A 12,360-nucleotide genomic window follows, 5' to 3' on the forward strand; every position below is an offset into this window, starting at 1 on the left:
AAAGTAGACCAATAGACTATGCCCAGGCACAAGGTGCCCTGGACTGTCCACTAGGCAGCCAGTGCTTTTCAGTCTTGGATTTGTTTAGTGGATACTACGAGATGTTTGTCTGACAAAGAGAAGGAAAAGTTTGCTTTCATCTGTCCAGGGACTAGAAAGTTAGCTGGCTGATGAAAAGCTAACCCACACAAAGGTACTGAGAGACTAGGAAACTTGTCTGTTTACTCAATACAATGGAGGGGGCACATATCAGGACTATTTACCACAACCCCTTTGCTCCTAGGAAAGAAGAGCAACAAGCTCATTACAAAGTGTGTGTGTGTGTGTGTGTGTGTGTGTGTGTGTGAAAATACACACACATATACATACAATTATTATACACACACATGTGTGTGAACTCAGTCAGCAAACTACATGACATAAAAGAGAAAACATCTTGAAATTATGTTGAAAAGGTTTGTTTCTAACTTTTAGAAACACAATAAAGTGAAAAAAGTGAATGTTTAAACTAGGGCAGACGCAGCACCGTACTAAAGAACAAATTCTGCCAGTGTTTTCAGGATGCTGTTATGACAGAACATGACGCCTTGCCTGATTAACTGTTCACACTTCCCTCTAGGTAAAAAATGATGACTTTTTTCCCCCAATAAAACTGAAGTGGCATCATCAATTTCAAATTCTCCACAGTCTTTTAGATACCACACTTCAATATATAGGCTTTTATGGGATTTCATGGCCTGTGCACTGTCTAATCCTTCATCTCTACCCAAACATCTCATGTATGTAGCAAGAGACTTTTTATAATGATTGAACTATCCCCTTTCTTCAGCTGATGTGCAGAAATACAGAGAGTTTGGCAAGACACTGCTATATTCCCACCTGAAAACTGGAATTCAGAGCAGTCGGTCACATAAATACTCCAACAATACAGCTTTGATTTCTCAGCAAAGAATAGAGCCAACATTTGATTGTTAAAATCAAGTTACTTTGTCTGTCTTACTCAGCATCATTTATATATCACTAGTTCTCTTCATTTCTAACTCTCCTTGCCTCCAGAACTTACCTGATTCCATCTTCACTGAAGCCTTGAAGCTAGCAGGAAATGGCTTAGAGAATCTAGTGGATAGTTTTCCTGGATTCTTTTAAGAATGAGTTCTAGACCCTCAAGAGCTTATGTAGGATGCTGACCCTCCCCCACCAGATTCTAGTGATTTCCCATCTCAAACAGATATTTATATGTTGTCTTTCATGTTAGAATGTGAGTTCCTTGAGAACAAGGACTGTTTTTTGCCTTTCTTCCTACCTCTAGTGATTAGCACAGTGCATGGCACAGAGTGATGCTTAATAAATGATTATTGACTTAAATTCTCACAGAACATCACTCTTCACAGCCAGGAAACTAGATTTCCAAAAGCCTCTGCTCATACTCAGCATCCCCAGAGCTCCTGTTGAAATCCAAATTAACATAGTCTTAATTTGCTTTAATAATTTAATTCTCCAAAACACTAAGGAGATATTAACATATTGTATTATAGAGTCAAGATCCACAAAACCTTTGACAAGGCACAATATGGATCAGAATCTTATAGTATAGGATTTAATAGGGATAAACATAACATCTTATACTTGAGGGGTTTTTTTAAGTCAGCATAACAAAGAAAATATTTGGGGTGTGGGGTGTGAATAGATTGCTATCCATTTAAAAGAAATCTGGAAATTTTAGGAGACCACAAAGTCAATAAGATTAAACAGCCTGATATAATATCCAAGAAAGCTAATGTGCTATTAGACTGCATGAACAGCAGTATAGAATGTGGTCATAGGGAAGTGATACTGTGTCTTTTCTGATTCAGTCAGAACTTGCTTAGAACAGTGTATACAGGATCCACATTTTAGGGAAAGACATTCATTAATTGGAGAGTGGCCAGAGAAGGGTAGCCAGGATGTCAAAGGACATAAAAATCATCTGACTAAAGGAACTACTGAGGGTGTTTAACCCGGGGAAGAAAAGACAGAATCACTATCTTGAGGTATTTAAAGGACTCTCAGATGGAAGAGGAATTAAGCTGTACTGCCTGTACCCAGAGGCAGAATGGGGAATAATAGATCAAAGTTCCTAACAGGTAATTGTAGTCTTCTTCAAAGAGAAAAAAAAAAGAAATCAAACAAAAATATTTAAATTTCCTAACAATTAGAGCTTACAAAGTGGTATGGGAAGTGTTAGGAAACACCGAGTTCTATATCACTGAAGGTCTTCAAGAAGAGTCTGGATGGTCACTTCTTGTGCATACTTTATTTTTTTTTTTTTTCTGGTAAGGCCATTGGGGTTATGTGACTTGCCCAGAGTCACACAGCTAGTGAGGGTTATTTGTCTGTGGCTGTATTTGAACTCAGGTCCTCCTGACTCCAAGGCCAGTGCTCTATCCACTACACCACCTAGCTGTCCCTTCATCCTTCATTCTTGAAGAAGACCAATGACATCATAAGGATAATGTCTTGACTTGCAGTCAAATTGGATGTAAATGAGACAGAGCTGTGCAAAGTCATCAGCATCACTCTCTCCTCCAAAGTCACTGGAGTCCACTGGCAAGATAAAAGTCCAAACGACTGACAATGGCCCAGGGTGACTTGTCAGATATGGTCTAAAGGGGTATTTGCTCAGTTATAGATTGGACTCTGTGTTTTTCTGTCTCTGTTTTAATTTAGAATAATTTAGATTCAAGTAAAAGTAATAATGTAATAATAACAGTAATAAATAGTATTATTTTAATTTAATTAAATAAAATTATATTTATATATAAAAGATAAATAATTTAATTAAATAAAAGTAATTAAAGCAATAACATGCATGTATAAATATAAAATGGACATGTAATCTCATCAATGTAGGGAGTTCCTATTAAAGAAACTCCTTGTACCAGGACAGACCAGCAACTGTTTTGTGACTATTAAAGTCTTTAAGAAACTCTGAAAGGTTGAATGAATTGTTTAGGGTATGTTCAAAAGGTAAGGCTTTAACTTGGGTCTTCCTGTCTGAGACTAATCTTCTATGAATTATTCCAGAGTGACATTTATATTATTCATTCATTATGAAGTTGTTTTTCTTTTCCCTCTCAACAAACCTGCAAGGTAGTTAGTGAAGTATTATTATCACTATTTTATAGATGAAAAATCTGAAGCAGAGAGATGTCCAGTGATTAGACAAGTGTTTCACAGGTTTAAGTATGTGAAAGCCAAGATGTGGATCCAAGTTTCCTGATGTTAAAGACAGTGTCCTGTCCACAGTAGTATGTCTCTGAAGGGGAGAAGAAGCAGAGACGTATGGTCACAGTTTAAGCGTGTTGCAACCATTTTTTACCTACTTTGTAGTTGTTCAGTCATTTTTCAGTCATGTCTTACTCTTCATGACTTCATTTAGGATTTTCTTGGCAAAGGTACTGGAGTGGTTTGCCATTTCCTTCTCCAGGTCTTTTGTAGATGAGGAAACTGAGGCAAACAGTAATTCACAACTACCAAGTGTCTGAGGTGGCATTTGAACTCAGGAAGATGAGTCCTCTTGAATTCAGGCCTGTTGCTTTATCCAGTGTGCCACCTAGTACCATCTTTCTATAATAAAAATAATACTAATAGAGTACTGAATCTGGAAAAAGAAAACATGAGGTCAAAACTGGCCTCAGAAACTTATTAGTTGTATGACTCAAGGCAAGTGACTTAAACTCTTTTTGCCTCATTTTCCACAACTGTAAAATAGGGAAATTAATAGCACCTACCTCCCAGGGTTGTTGGAGGATCAATTAGGTAATATTTGTAATGCATTTAGCACTGCGCCAGGCATAATAGGTATTACACACATGCTAGCTACAATAACAATAATAATTATTGTTATCTGTTTATAAAAATAATGATCTACCTAAAATGATAATTATCTATAATAATAATAATTATCTATCTATAATAACATTACTAATAATGATTATTATTGTTGTTTTCACAGCTAGCATGTATATAGCACCTATTATGCCAGGTGCAGTGCTAAGTGCTTCACAAATATTAGCTAATTGATCCTCACAACAATCCTGGGAGGTAGGTGTTGTTATTATCCTCATTTTATAGTTGAGGAAAATGAGGCATATACAGTTTAAGTCACCTGTCCTTGGTAGTACAGCTAGTAAGTTTCTGAAGCCAGTTTTGAACTCAGGTCTTTCTGTTTCCAGACCCAGTACTCTTACCTGCTGTGACATTTAACTGCCTATCAATCAATAAATAAAAAATATACTAAGTGCCTAGCATGAGCTAGCTATATGCTAAGCCCCAGGGTACCAAAAAGAAGGAAAAACAGGGTTTTTTTTTCCCATGAGGGGTTTACATTCGAATGGGGGAGATAACAGGCAAACAAATATATATACAAAGCAGGCTATATACAAGATAAATAGGAGATAATTGACAGAGGGAAGACACTTGAATTAAGAAGGGTTGGGGAAGGCTTCCAATAAAAGATAACATTTTAGTTAGTTGGGGCTTAAAGGAAGTCTGATAGGTCAATAAGTGCAGAGTTGGAGAGAGAACATTCCAGGCATAGGAGATATAGAAAATGCCTAGAGCAGAGAGATGGAATGTTTTGTTGCTGGAACAGCCAGGAGGCCAGTGTCACTAGATGGGAGAATACATGTTGGAGAATAAGGTGTAACAAGACTAGAAAGATAGGAAGGGGCTAGGTTATGAAGGGCTTTGAATGCCAAACAAAGCATTTTGTATTTGATCTTGGAGACAATGGGAAGACCTTAGAGTTTATGGAATGGGGACAAGGGGTGGGTTGCATGGTAGCATCCATGCTTGAAGAAAAATCATCCTAATGAATGAGTGGAGGATGGATTGGAGTGGAGAGAGACTTGATGCAAATCAACACCCTAGCAAGATTGTTAATATAGTCCAGGCACGTAGTGATAAGAGTCTGCACTAGAGTGGTGGCAGCGTTAGAGAAGAGAATGATGTCTGTCTATCTGTCTGTCTGTCTATCCTTCTATTATGTATTTTCTTTTTTATTTATGCATATTTATTGTTTGCTTGTTTGTTTTTACAAAAATATCTGTCATTAATCTATCTTTCCCAATGATGACAAACCAAATTTAGATAAGATATGTCTAGTATACAGATCTGAGACTCTGTCTGCTACTTATGTTATCCATGCTTAGATTTCCTCTTGAATTCTCTCCATGTCCTGCCTCCCAAGTAGGAGATTACTCACCTGTGGACCACAAATGACTGTGACAGAAACAGAGAAGCACCCAAAGTTTCTAACTAACAACTTCCCCTAGATATAGGATGTAGTGCCAGAGACACCACCCCCAGACAGGGGATTAAGGCAAATCCTAGACCAGCATAGCTGAGCAGCTACGTGCTCTTCAGAGCCCTACCTGTGTAGGAGAGTTTCTGCAGCAGCATATTCCATCTCTTGGGAGCTTAAGGGCCCCAGCAGAAACAGAATTGTGAAACATGGGAACAGATAAAACCTCCGTGCATTCACCCAGTTCTGAGTTCTTATATTCTTCAGCTCTTAAGAGAGAGTTCTAGATTTTCACATAGGACAAGGGCAGCAAGGTACCAAGGGGAGTGGACTAAGATTTTTGATTGAGTCAGTTGTGCTACATCAGCCCCTGATTTCCAAGGTTTCCATAGCCTGAGACTTGGTCTGAGGGTGGGCAGAAACACATTAGATGAGGAGGAATTGAGCACTCCTTAAATCTATGGTGGCCATAGTTTTAATTAGATATCAACACAGTGGAGTTGAGTCTGGAGAGGAATGAGCTGTCATTTATTGAAAATCCTCCTGGATATTAAAATGGAGTATAAAACAACCTTCTCCACCTATGCTTTTCTTGAATTCATTTTAGTTTTATCCCTAATCCTAAGAGGGGTGTTGAAATTGAAACAACTTCCTTATTCCTGTCTGTCATATGTGTTTGCTCAAGTGATTTGGCCCTGTTCCCTCACTACCCTAAGGCATATGTAAGGGGAAAAGGGATGAATTTTAGGAGCTGGTTGGAAGAGGAGTACTCAAAATTTGAACACTATGTTCAATAACCTATGTAGACACAGTATATAGTCAATAGTACAATTCCGTGACTTGTGTCACAAAAAAAGGAACAAAGATGATGAATGTCTTCTTCCAATATGAATATATTGGAGGTGGTAATGGATAGATATATACCTTGCTTATTTGTTATATTTTTGAGCAATAATTTATATCATACGCAGTTTAAATTCCAAGTCCAGGGAGTGGTTTGAGTTTTAAACTGCTCTAGGCTATTTGGAGTAGTGTAACATGGCAAGGTAGGAGATTATGATGCATGAAAGCCAACTATGTCTAGAGATTTTTAATGAGATCACTTGGTTAGTGGATTAGGCAAAGTACTACATGATGAATAATTCTGGTATTATACTTCCTTTCTCAATAATTAGCATAGAGACACATTGCACCTATTTAGGCTAAAAGTAAGAAGGCAATATCTGTATTCATTTCAACTGCTTATACTGTAGAACTATATATAGTGCCAAAAGAGTTACAGTACATAGGGGGAGGTGAAGCCAAGATAGAGGAGTGAAAGCAGTGACTTGCTTGAGCTCTCCCCCAAACCCCTCCAAATACCTATAAAATATGGCTCTAAACAAATTCTAAAGCAGCAGAACCCACAAAAGACAGAGGGAAGCAAATTTCCAGTCCAAGACAACCTGGATGGTTGACCAGAAAGGTATATAGCACTAGGCGGGGAGAGGAGTACAATGTGGCATGAGCGCGCAGGCCTCAGTGAGCCTGGAGCAGGCCTTAGAGGACTGAATCTTGGGCAGCTGTGGTGGCTTCCAGACCTCTGAACCCACAAACACCAAAGACACTTAAAAGGTCAGTGGGAAAAGTCTGTTTCTGCAGTGAGAGAGGAGCTAGGTCAGAGCCAGCTCCAGAGAGCAGAATGCAGAGCACTGTGGTGGTGGTTGTGTCTAGAACTTCTGGCCCACAGACTAAGGGGGAATCGAGTGGCTGATCAGAGGGGGATTTCTGGGATCTATTTGCCAGTGCTGAGGCAGGAATCTCTTGCTTTGCCCGTGCTTGGATCTGGGTCACAGTTCTAGGTGGCAGTCCTGGGGTGAGGAGGAGTGCTGGCATGATGGAGCTTGTAGTGGCAGTGGACAGAAAACCTTCTTCACAGTTCTAGGACATAAAGGAGTGCTTGTGGTGACTAACAGACCATAGCACAGGCCAGGAAAGGAGTAAACACCTCGCCCCTTATCATACCACCTTGCAAGAACTGAAAATTTACAGGTCCGTACAAGTATCTCTGAAAACAGCTGTATAAACCCCCGAAGCTTGGGACAGTACATTCTCCACATTGCAAGCAGACTCTTACCTTAACAAAGAGTTTAAAACTCAAGTAATTGTCTGGAATCATGAGCAAGCAGCACAAAAAGAGTCAGACTATATTATCTTACTTTAGTGCCAAAAATATCAAAACATACAACCAGAAGAAGACAACAAAGTCAAAGCTCCTACATTCAAAGCCTCCAAGAAAAATATGAATTAGTTCCAGACCTTGGAAGAGCTCAAAAGGGATTTTGAGAAGCAAGTAAGAGAAGTAGAGGAAAAACTGGGAAGAGAAATGAGAGTGATGCAAGAAAATCATGAAAAACAAGTCAACAGCTTGCTAAAGGAGACCCAAAAAGATACTGAAGAAAATAACACCTTAAAAAATAGCCTAACCCAAATGGCAAAAAAGGTCCAAAAAGCCAATGAGGAGAAGAATGCCCTAAAAAGAGTTACAGTATATACACAGTGTCACATGTAGTCCACAGAACTGCCATATATCTTACTTACTTCTCCAATTGCTTCACATATTTCATCGAAGTTCTAACAAAGATTAGACCAGTCTGACCAGGGCCCAGTAGCACTAAAGGCAGACATTTAAGCTGATTTAGGTAGAATCTCTGATGGCCATCATTGATGCATAGCCTCACCTGAATTCCTCCATATCTGTACTCATTAATCATATCTGGTTCACTACACCATCTGTTGTCCTCTGCCCTAATCTTATTGCTCTCACAACTGTCCAGGGAACCAAGCATCCAAATGTTATGAAGGGTTGTCATGTGAAAGCAAAAGCAGCCTTGTTTTGTACAGTCCCATTTTTGTATGGTCCCATAGGTTTAGAGTGTGTGTGTGTGTGTGTGTGTGTGTGTGTGTGTGTGTGTTGGGGAGTTGCAGGGAGGGAGAAAAAGAGAAAGAGCATGTGAGGAATTTATGGTTTTGCGTGTATATGAGAGAGAAAGACAGTTACAGAAAGAGAGACTTTGATTTTGGGTCATTCAACCAAAGAGAAAACTTTTCAAATAGTTATATTCAACCAGTACAATATGAACTCTTTGAAAGCAGAAAGTATTGTCATTTTTGTCTTTGTATCTTCATCACTTCACACAGAGTTTGAATCATAATAGATGTTTAAAAATGACTTTTGAATTAAATTGAATAAAAAGTAATCAAATGGAGATGATACACAAATGGGTTGTTCTGCCTTGAAATAAAGTGGATTTCCCATACCTGGGTATCTTTACCAGAAATTATACAAGCACTTTTCAGGGATCAGAGAAATCTCAGAATTTCAGAATTTGAAAGAGTCTTAAAAATAATTAAACACAGTACTTACTGAAGAATATCTCTTTTGTAGCATCCTTTTTATTATTATTATTATTATTATTATTATTATTGTTATTATTATTTTTTGTAAAGAACGAATGACCACTTATTAGGTAGGCCATAGAGGAGATATCTGTTCCTCTAAAGATTATATTAGTTGTCTTTTAGGGTTCCTTCCAAATCTGTTATTCTGTGTTTTTGTGAGTGTATATTTTCAATCTATATCACTTTTTAAATATTAGCGTTTGGGACAAGCCTCTCCACTAATATTTTCTTGAATTTCAGTTTATACTACTTCTAAGGCATCCTTTCCAGGAAACATTTCACCAATGGTGAAAAATCTATCATGTACTGCTGACTGGCATATGCATATACTGTAAGACATCTAGTAATGTGAAATTATAATAGTCATGACAATAATAATAAACATATACATAAGCCATTCCACTCACCCTAGAGCAAAACCAAAGAGGCCAACTCTGTAACACACAGGTGTTTTGGCTGCAAAAACAAGATTATTCCTGGGACACAAATGAAATTAAAAAAAAGAAAATATTCGTTCCAAAGGCAAAATACCAATAAATAAATGCTAGCTAGTGGAAAGAGTTGTTTGGCAGTTCTTTTTATTAAAATGATACCCCTGCCACTGAACTTTACCTATTTACTTCATGTTTTTCATTCTCAGAATCATAAGCACAAACTTAGAGGACTATGTTTTTTTGAAATGCGCACCAAGTCAGTAAATATGGGAAAACACACTCGCTTCTTGACCCTCATATGTTCTCCTCATTGTTTAGAGTATCCTTCCACACACATGGATTCCAAGTAAATAGAAGATGAAGAGCCCAGTTGACTTGTAGAGTTTAATTTATAAGACAGAGTGTGTTCCCCAAATCTGACACCCTTTGGACATGAAAGGTCATTTCATAGCCTTGTAGTGCTTAATGAAGTCCTTCCTCAGTACAGAGACACATAATTATGTTGTTCAGTGAGAGGTTTATAAAATATCATTAGATGAAAATTGTACCAATCTGAGGAAATATTTCAAGGGAAGGGGAAAAATGTGTGGCTAATATAATCTTTAGGAGATTAAAAAATGAGTAGGCAGGTTGAAGACTGCTTTAATGAGAAACTGAAAAGAAGCAAAACAGATACTAAAATAACTTTTCAGGATGTTATGAATACAGAAGATAAGATGGAATATGCAAGTATTTCAAGGTTCTGATGATTAAAGCAAATAAAGACAAACGTTGAAAGAGCTCATAGAATAATTCCACCCTTGATTCATCCAAGAAAGCAAGGAGTGATTGATTTCACGTGTGTTTTGGTAGAAACCTTGTGCATTAGCTTTACCTAACTGGTGCACAGATGGCCAAGCTCAGATCCAATCCTTGGGGCTCCACTGGTCAACTGGTCACTTAACTTTAATTTCTTCTTAAAACCTGTTTTAAGCAGTTATACTCTGCAAGACTTGTGTTTAGCCATCAGGATAAAAGATGAATAATAATAAAATAGTAGTAGAACTGGTGGTAGTAGTAGTAAGTAGTAGTAGTAGTAGTAGTAGTAGTAGTAGTAGTAGTAGTAATAGTAGTAGTAACAGCAGCAGTGGCAGCAGCAGCAGTAGTAAGAGTATTTTAAGATTTGTCTTTCCCATCTAAAATCCTACCTCACACAAGACTACTTTGTCAATCACCTTATTGCTGTCACCTTCTCATGGACATTACCTGTAATTTGTCCTGTATACATTTTGTTTGTACATAGTTTTCCATGTTGTTTCCCCAATTAGACTGGGAACTTCTTGAGAACAGAGACTATCTTTTGCCTTTCTTTGTACCCTCAGAGTTTATCACAATGTCTGGCGCAAAATAGGTACATAATAAATTTTTATTGGCTCTCTGACTCTAATAAATGCCTGTTGTTGACTTGAGGAGTCTCATTAGATCTCATTATCTCATAATCTCATATCATTAGATCCTTGAAACAACCCTGTGAGCTAGATGCTATTATCCTCCCCCATTTCAGATTACAAACAAAAACAAAAACATGAGCCTATGAGAGATTATATGACTTACCCATGGGCATAAAAATAAGTGACTGGGAAGAGGTTTGAGCTTAGGCCTTCCTGAATACAAGGCCAACATTCTGCCCACTACAAAAAGTACTTGTCTCAATAATAATAAACATGGTACAGGTCGACATCTCACACCGTATACTAATAAAAGGTCAAATGGGTACATCATTTACACATAAAGGGTGATGTCATAAGGAAATTAAGAGAGCATGGAATAATTTCTATGTCAGGCTTATGGATAACGGAAGAATTTAGGACCAAAGAAGATACAAAGCATTTCCAAATGTAAAAGAGATGATTTTGATTATATAAAATTAAAAAGTTTTTCCATAAACAAAACCAATGCAACTAAAATTATAAGGAAAGCAGAAAAGCAGGAAAGATATTTTAACAAGTATCTCTGATAAAGGCCTCGTGTCTCAAATTTATAGAGAACTAAGTCAAATTTATAAAAATACAAGTCATTCCCCAATTCATAAATGGTCAAAGGATGGTTTTCAGACAAAGAGATCAAAGCTATCCATAGTCATTTGAAAAAATGCTCTAAATCACTATTGATTAGAGAAATGCAAATTAGAATAACTCCAAGACCTCACACCTATCAGATTGGCTAATATGACAGAAGAGGAAAATAATAAATGTTGGAGAAGATGCGGGAAAATTGGAACACTAATGCATTGTTGGTGGAGTTGTGAATTGGAGAGCAATTTGAAATTATTCCCATAGAACTGTAAAACTGTGTATACCCTTTTATCCAGCAATATCGCTACTAAGTCTAAATCCCAAAGAGATTAAAAAAGAAAAAGGAAAAAAAGACCTATGTGTACAAAAAGATGTATAGTAGCTTTTTTTTGTGGTGGCTAAGAATTGGAAATCAAAGGGATGCCCATCAACTGGAGAATGTCCAAACAAGCTGTCATATATGATTTTTAATGTAAAATTATTATGCTGTAAGAAATTATTAACAGGATGATTTCAGAAAAAACCTGGAAATACTTACATGAATTGGTGCATAGTGAAGTCAACAGAGCCAGGAGAACATTGTACACAGTAATAGCAATATTTTTTTGATGAAGAAAAGTGACTGACTTAGCTATTCTCAGCAATACAATGATTCAAGGTAATCCCAAAGGACTAATGATGAAGCATACTGTCTGCTCCAAAGAAAGAACTGCTATTGATTGAATGCAGAATGGCATTTTGAATTGAATACAGAATGGTGTTTTTCATTTTCTTTCTTTTTTAATTCTAGTCTTCTTGTACAAAATGACTAATATGGAAATGGTTTACATAATTACCCATATATAACCTATATCTGATTGTTTACCATCTCAGGGAGGGATGAGGGGATGGAGGAATAGAATTTGGTGTTCAAACTTTTAAATAAAAATGTAAAAAAAAATTAAAAATAATAAAATGGAACCTGCCCCTAAAGAGGTTATAATCTAACTAAGAATATTGGGAATTCACAAAAATAAAGACAACACAAATCTGAATATGCTGAGAAAAGTATAAAGGGTCATGAATCATGTGATGAAAGTATTATGTCCAAATGGGGAGAATAGAAGACTTCATGGCAGAATTATAATTTTAGCTGGATTTTGAAGGA

General features: G+C 37.2%; 1 pseudogene; it reads right to left on the reverse strand.

The window, feature by feature from the left end:
- Positions 1–530: 530 nt before the first annotated feature.
- On the reverse strand, positions 531–8,136 carry LOC110194597 (DNA replication complex GINS protein PSF1 pseudogene; annotated as a pseudogene).
- Positions 8,137–12,360: the final 4,224 nt, after the last annotated feature.

The sequence above is a fragment of the Phascolarctos cinereus genome, unplaced genomic scaffold, assembly GCF_003287225.1.
Source record: "Phascolarctos cinereus isolate Bilbo 61053 unplaced genomic scaffold, phaCin_HiC Scaffold_4;HRSCAF=312, whole genome shotgun sequence".
In the NCBI taxonomy this organism is placed as follows: Eukaryota; Metazoa; Chordata; class Mammalia; order Diprotodontia; family Phascolarctidae; genus Phascolarctos; species Phascolarctos cinereus.